This window comes from Saccostrea cucullata, unplaced genomic scaffold (assembly GCF_032062105.1).
Source record: "Saccostrea cucullata isolate Sc308-1 unplaced genomic scaffold, CSIRO_AGI_Scuc_v1 ctg19145, whole genome shotgun sequence".
In the NCBI taxonomy this organism is placed as follows: domain Eukaryota; kingdom Metazoa; phylum Mollusca; class Bivalvia; order Ostreida; family Ostreidae; genus Saccostrea; species Saccostrea cuccullata.
The window spans coordinates 1-6,725 of record NW_026939863.1 but is presented as its reverse complement, the minus strand read 5'-3'; the positions used below and the strand labels follow the sequence as shown (position 1 = coordinate 6,725).

The window sequence follows — 6,725 nt, the reverse complement described above, 5'->3', positions numbered from 1 at the left end:
AAAGAGCCAGTTTTAATTATATTGGAATCACAATAAAAATAGTTGAAAAAATAGTTATTTTATTATATTGATATTTTATATGTATTGTGTTTTTTAGTGTGTTTTGTTTTCCAGATCTTTTGAACTGTTGAATATCATTTTGAGATTAATCTTGACATATCTATACTATTAAACATTATATATGCAATCACTGATAAAGAGGTTGTGAGGGTTTACTATAGTATCAACTTTATTCTAACCACAGAGATGTAAATTAAAAAGAAAGTGTAGTAATGAGTTTAGATTATTGTTAACAATGTTCTATTCATATTTCAGGAGCAAGTAGTGAGGACAGTGAAATATTGAACTACAGTGGAACAAAGGACGAAATCAGGAATGGAAAACCTTTATCCAACGGAAGTGTGCAATCAGAGGGAAAAGACAAGAAACATGAGAAAGACAGGGTTGAATTCCCACAAGAATCGGATCAAAGGAAACTTAACCAATTATTTGATGCCTTTAGAGTGCCCAAAACCAAAGAGCTTTCAAGTAAATCTCACTCAACAGTGAGAAAAGTGACATCTAAAAAATATGAGGAATCTGATTCCGATTCAGACTCTTCAGTGTCAACAGACACAGAGAAAAATGAAGAGGAAGATGCGAAAGTCTTTGCCCAGTGGGAAAGGGGATAGTGTCGATAGTGCCAGTAAAAATATCTCAGCCTCAAGCTCTGGGACAGATATTAACAAAAGTAATGTTTCAAAGGATGGACCAGAGGAACTTTTCTGATGATTCGGTTCAAACACTTGTGTCCGACGAGGTTCCATTTAGAAAAGCAGCACAGAGACGCAGATTAAAGTAGATGTACATTCTGATGGAATTGAACTCACCACCACCGTCAGTAAGTAAACCAAGTGTGAAATCAAAAGTTGTTGAGGATATTGTGAAAAACAAGTCACCCAAAGGTAATCAGAAACAGACTGCTACAGAAATGATAATGGCCATGAAAAGTACAAGTCCTTCATTAACTCCCAATCAAAACCACCAAAGTAATTCTCACCACGTAGATCCCCGAAGGTATGAGCCAGGGAGATCCCCTTCCCCCTACTCTTTTGACAGTATTCCTTCATCTCATGCAAATTCACCTTTACCTGTTAAAAGAGGGACAATCATGTTAGTAGAGAATCATCTGACACAGATTCTACGTCTCGGATGAGTACTGCGGATTACAGTGGTACAGAATCCTCTCATGTTCGGGAGAGCAGTAGTGGTGCTGAAGATTATGTGGTAGAAGAACTATCCAAAGTTCGATTTCGACGGATGTCCAAAAATTATGTGGAGAAAAGAAAGACGAAAAGTAAGTCATTTTAGTTTTAAACTGGTGTTGTATTCACTATTGTACTTCTTCACTGTTCATGCTGTTTGGTTAATAAGTGTTTGCTTTTTCAATTTTGATTTTCTACATGTGATGTGATTTAAACAGTAAGCTGATGCATATATAACTATTAATTTCCCTGATGTAGTCTGCAACACAGAAAAAATTATATAATCTAAAATTTAGAAGTTAACTTTTAGCCTAAAGTGCATGTAATGATAATATTTCCTTACAACATTTTGATTTATTATTCATTAGCTTCCTTGGGTTTAAATTTTCTCAATATTATGTGTGAATGTGTGCATGTTTTCATTTCATAGGTCCACCTCCTGGGTGTGATCCCTCTGTTGTAGGTGTGGTGAGAGAGGGGCAGTTGGGCAAACTCTCCTTTAGACATATCTAAAATATTTCCCCTTCTAAGTCCCCCCAAGTATCTCCTCAAAATGTCTCCCAAAAGGTCCCAGATCACCATCAATTTGTGAGAATATTGACACATCTGATTGTGAAGTTCCTTCCAATGTGTCTTCAGATTTATCATTGTTTGACATTGAGAGAGACTGTCACTTGGATCCTGAAGTGTATGATATCAGTGATTTAGCGAAGTCTCCAGATCCATTCTGACACAGCCGCAGTCAGACTTAGGTCCTCTAAGGAGAAAGAAATCTCCCAGACCACAGAAAAAGGGAGAGCAAAACAGCTAAAGGGTTCAGGAACAGTCTGTGAGTGGGGGAGGTGAAGGAAAATGTGTTAAATTAAAACAAGAACATGTTCACCATATACAAAACACAAATATTAGTTCAAAACAAGAAAAAAATACTAAGAATTCAAAGTCTAGTAAGTGTCAACAAATATGTCTAATGTAATCTGGGGTGTCAAACAAGCTAATCATGTTCAACCCAGATGACTTGGAGTCTACTCTGGCCCCACTTGAGAAATGGATCTAAAAACAAATCTAAAAACAAATCTTGCAACCAATCAAAATATGGATCTCGTTACCAGTCAGAAAACAGCTCACACAACCAATCAGGAGACAGGTGTGACCAGTCAGAAAACAGCTCACACAACCAGTCAAGAGACAGATCTACCAACCAATCAGAAATTAGATATTTCAACAGAGAGAAATAAGAATTCTGTTACACAGAAACAGGGTCTTCAAAAGGGCAGTGCTCAAGGCCCTAATGAAGAAAGCATTTTAGCAAAAGGATTGCAAGAAAATGGTGAGGGTCAGGGAGAAAAATCTGGAAGAAGTGGATGAAGATATTGCCCTGGATGATTCTGGTAAACATGACAGCTTTGATTCACTGCTGGAGTCTTCACTCTTTCAGAATTTTAGGTTATCTTCCATTGATGACAGGCAGAATAGGTTTATTGAATCAATTGAAAGCTTCAATCTTTCCCCACTGACTCCTCTGTCTGACAGCAAGATTGGAACCAAACCACAGACTTATACTTTTGCTTTTGTAAATGACAGTGTTTGGACAAATGAAAGCTTGGAAAATGTTGGAACACCTGAAGAAGACTTTGATGAAATCTTCAACAAAGCTGTAACTGATCTAGAATCAAGTGAACCAAAAAGAAAACCTGTTCGAAAAAGAAGGAAAAAATCTTTTAGGCCAAGTACTGGCAGCAACAGAGACCTTGAGGAAATTGCGGAAAATGTGGAGGACAGCGTAGAAGAAAATACTAGAAGCTTCCAAAAGGAATTTGGAGAGCACCATGCATTCCGGTTCTCTGTTGATGATAGTTCACAGAGTCAGGAACGTAATGGTGAGGAATCAGAAGATTTCAAAGAAAAAGTACAGAAAGCAAATGAAAATGAAAGTTTGTCATCCCTGTGGAGATTTGAAGATGACTCACTGAAAGATGAGTTTCAGCAAGTATTTGGAAGTGTCCAAGAGTCACCACAAAAGCAAACATATGCACAGAATAGAGCATTCCTACGAAAAACATTTGCAACATCAACTGATTCTCTGAGCACAGAATCAGATGCACTAAGTGTTATTCAGGAGGAGAATAATAGCAGTGACAATAGCAATGAAGATTTAGAAGTGCATTTGCATGACATTAAAGAAGAGGAGGATACTGCATTATTAACAGAATGTGCAGAAAGTAATGTTGAAGAAGTGCATGTTGACAGTCAAAATAAAAATGAGATAATTGTTGATGATTCAGAGGGAATAGATGAAAATATAATACTCACTGAAATGACTGATAAAATGAAAGTCAAAGTAGAAGCAGAGAGTGAAATAGATACACTGACAAATACCAATGTGATAGTTTTAGACCCAAGTTTAAATGAACAGTCCTCTACTGACTATCTTGAAGAAGAAGTGACTGATGTAAAAGATTTGAATAAAAAAGACACCAGCAATGATTTGCAATCTTCTCCTATTCATGAAAAAGAGGAAAACAGTGAGTTCCATAATACACAAAGCAGTCTTGGCAAGATGTTGCTGACTTCTAGCAAGATTGCAATGATGACCTTACAAACCTCTGAATCTCCAGCTGATAAGTCTGTCACCTCCACTGAGAACTTGGTGTCTTCCCTGGAAGCAGAAGTATGTTTGGATGAGGAAGATTCCCAAGCAAGTGAGGACCTCCTGCTGCAACAGATCATCCAAAGCCAAAATAACAGAGAGGACAACAATGTGCAAGACTCTTCTCCAAACAGCCAAACCGAAAAAGTCAGAAAAAGAACCAAAAGCAAACAGTTGGTTCAGGAATGGCTTCAGACAGATGTTCCCGGGGAAGCTATGGGGGATGTCCCTGCCGACATACCTAGTCCTCTGATGGAGGAATGGCTTTTGAGGGAGGGTTCTGAGGGGGTTGTTCCTCCCACACCTGCCCCTGCCCTTGCCCCTCTCTCCGACCTATATCAGAAGGTGGTCAGAAATCTGCTGACTCTTACCCCAGCACTGTTCCTTTTGTCCCCATTCTTCAGATAGAGGAACACTCAGGTATCCTACTTTTTTTCTGCTTGCCTCGCTGAGGTAGATCCTTCCTTTATAATTCATCATTCTTTGTGTGAAATGAAGTGACCATTTTAAGCATATAAGCTTTCTATTCTAAAATTTATCTAAAGTGCATTGTTTTAAAGTGCAGAACATGGTTCAAAGTACAGAATACCTTGTAAAATTTAATATTTTATTGAACATTTCTCTTTAAAAAAAGAACTCTTTTTAACAATTCATGTAGAAAAATTGATTTGTCACATCATTTCGCAACACTAAATTTCCCCGCCTTGGAATTCTCCCTTCTAACCACTTCAAAGCCTCAAAATTATGCAACATCAACAAAGTTTTTAAGCTTTGATATTTTTAAGGCAGTAAAAAGCTGGAACCTTTCATTAATTGTTACAAACAAGTCACAACTGTTTATCAGCATTTCATGGAAACCAAATTATTTTCAAAATTACGCAACTTGTGGCTCGGGTACCCTCATTAAGTAAAATGAACAGGCCTATTCCAACAAAATTGTATGTTTATATAATCAACATGATAGACTTATTCCAAAAATCAATCAACTTGATTGGACATGGATGCTAAAGATTCAAAGACCTTTGTGATGTTGGCTAGTTACATGTACTGCAGGTGTTGGGAATTAATGGTTTTGATTTCTGTTTTTTCTCTGTCATCTTCAATAAGAACAAACGCAGTGAGGTATTAATTATGATTTATATTTTTCTCTTATAGTTCCCAGCTATTGATTTTTTTTTTTTTCTTTTGATTGCAATATATATCCTTTGTTATTAGAAACATCTAATAATAAAAAAATAAACGAGAATGAAGAAAGTTAAGCAAGGTTAATGTCAGTATTAGATTAGGCAGTGCTTAACATACTAATTAAATTTCTCTCTCTTGAAAATTCAAAGCTATGTTGATGTTAAGTTTGAATCATTCAGATTCATTTAAATTATTCAAAAAAAAAAAAAAAAAAAAAAGGGAATTTTTTTAGAGGAGCCAATGCCCTTGGTTGCAAATGTTTTCAAAGTACTTCCTAATTAAAGTAAGATTCATTCAGTATCACAAATGCTTACAAATTTGATGTCCTTGTAAGGGTCAGTAAGAACGCTTTGTTCAAATACTTTCATACATTTGTATAACTGTTTATAACCAGTAGGCATTTCCCTTGGTTTTCTGTGCAGTGCTTGTAGAGACAGTGAATAGCTAATGATTTCTGTACAAATAACATTCCACTAGGAGGTGGACTTCTGAAAATTTGATTTTGCACGGACAGTTATTAACAAAGGCACATTAGAAAACATGCATGCGTTTTTGCACTTTTATCAACAATTTGGTGTTCAATATGGATTTTTTAGCTCACCTGAGCCGAAGGCTCAAGTGAGCTTTTCTGATCAAAATTACTGATTATGTCGTCGTAGTCGTTGTTGTCGTTGTAAACTTTTCACATTTTCATCTTCTTCTCAAGAACCACTGGGCCAATTTCAACCAAACTTGCCAAAAGTATCCTTGGGTGAAGGGGATTCAAGTTTGTTCAAATGAAGGGCCACGCCCTTTTCCAAGGGGAGATAATCATGAATAAGAGAAAAATTATTGGCATTTTTAAAAAATCTTCTTCTCAAGAAACACTGGGCCAGGAAAGATGAAACTCATGTGGAATCATCCTCAGGTAGTGTAAATTAAAGTTTGTTCAAGTCATGACCCCCGGGGGTAGGGCAGGGCCAAAATGGCCGATCAAAGTTTTACATAGGAATATATAGGAAAAATCTTTAAAAATCTTCTTCTCAAGAACCACTGGGCCAGGAAAGATGAAACTCATGTGGAATCATCCTCAGGTAATGTAGATTCAAGTTTGTTCAAGTCATGACCCCCGGGGGTAGGGCGGGGCCAAAATGGCCGATCCAAGTTTTTCATAGGAATATATAGGAAAAATCTTTAAAAATCTTCTTCTCAAGAACCACTGGGCCAGGAAAGATGAAACTCATGTGGAATCATCCTCAGGTAGTGTAGATTCAAGTTTGTTCAAGTCATGACCCCCGGGGGTAGGGCAGGGCCAAAATGGCCGATCAAAGTTTTACATAGGAATATATAGGAAAAATCTTTAAAAATCTTCTTCACAAGAACCACTGGGCCAGGAAAAATGAAACTCATGTGGAATCATCCTCAGGTAGTGTAGATTCAAGTTTGTTCAAGTCATGACCCCCGGTGGTAGGACGGGGCCAGAATGGCCGATCAAAGTTTTACATAGGAATATATAGGAAAAATCTTTAAAAATCTTCTTCTCAAGAACCACAGGGCCAGGAAAAATGAAACTCATGTGGAATCATCCTCAGGTAATGTAGATTCAAGTTTGGTCAAGTCATGACCCCCGGGGGTAGGGCGGGGCCAAAATGGCCGATCAAAGTTTTACA

The 6,725-nt window shown here is 37.3% G+C and overlaps 1 pseudogene; it reads left to right on the top strand.

Annotated features, from left to right (window-relative positions):
- Positions 1-315: 315 nt before the first annotated feature.
- On the top strand, positions 316-4,311 carry LOC134254129 (uncharacterized; annotated as a pseudogene).
- The last annotated feature ends 2,414 nt before the right edge of the window (positions 4,312-6,725 follow it).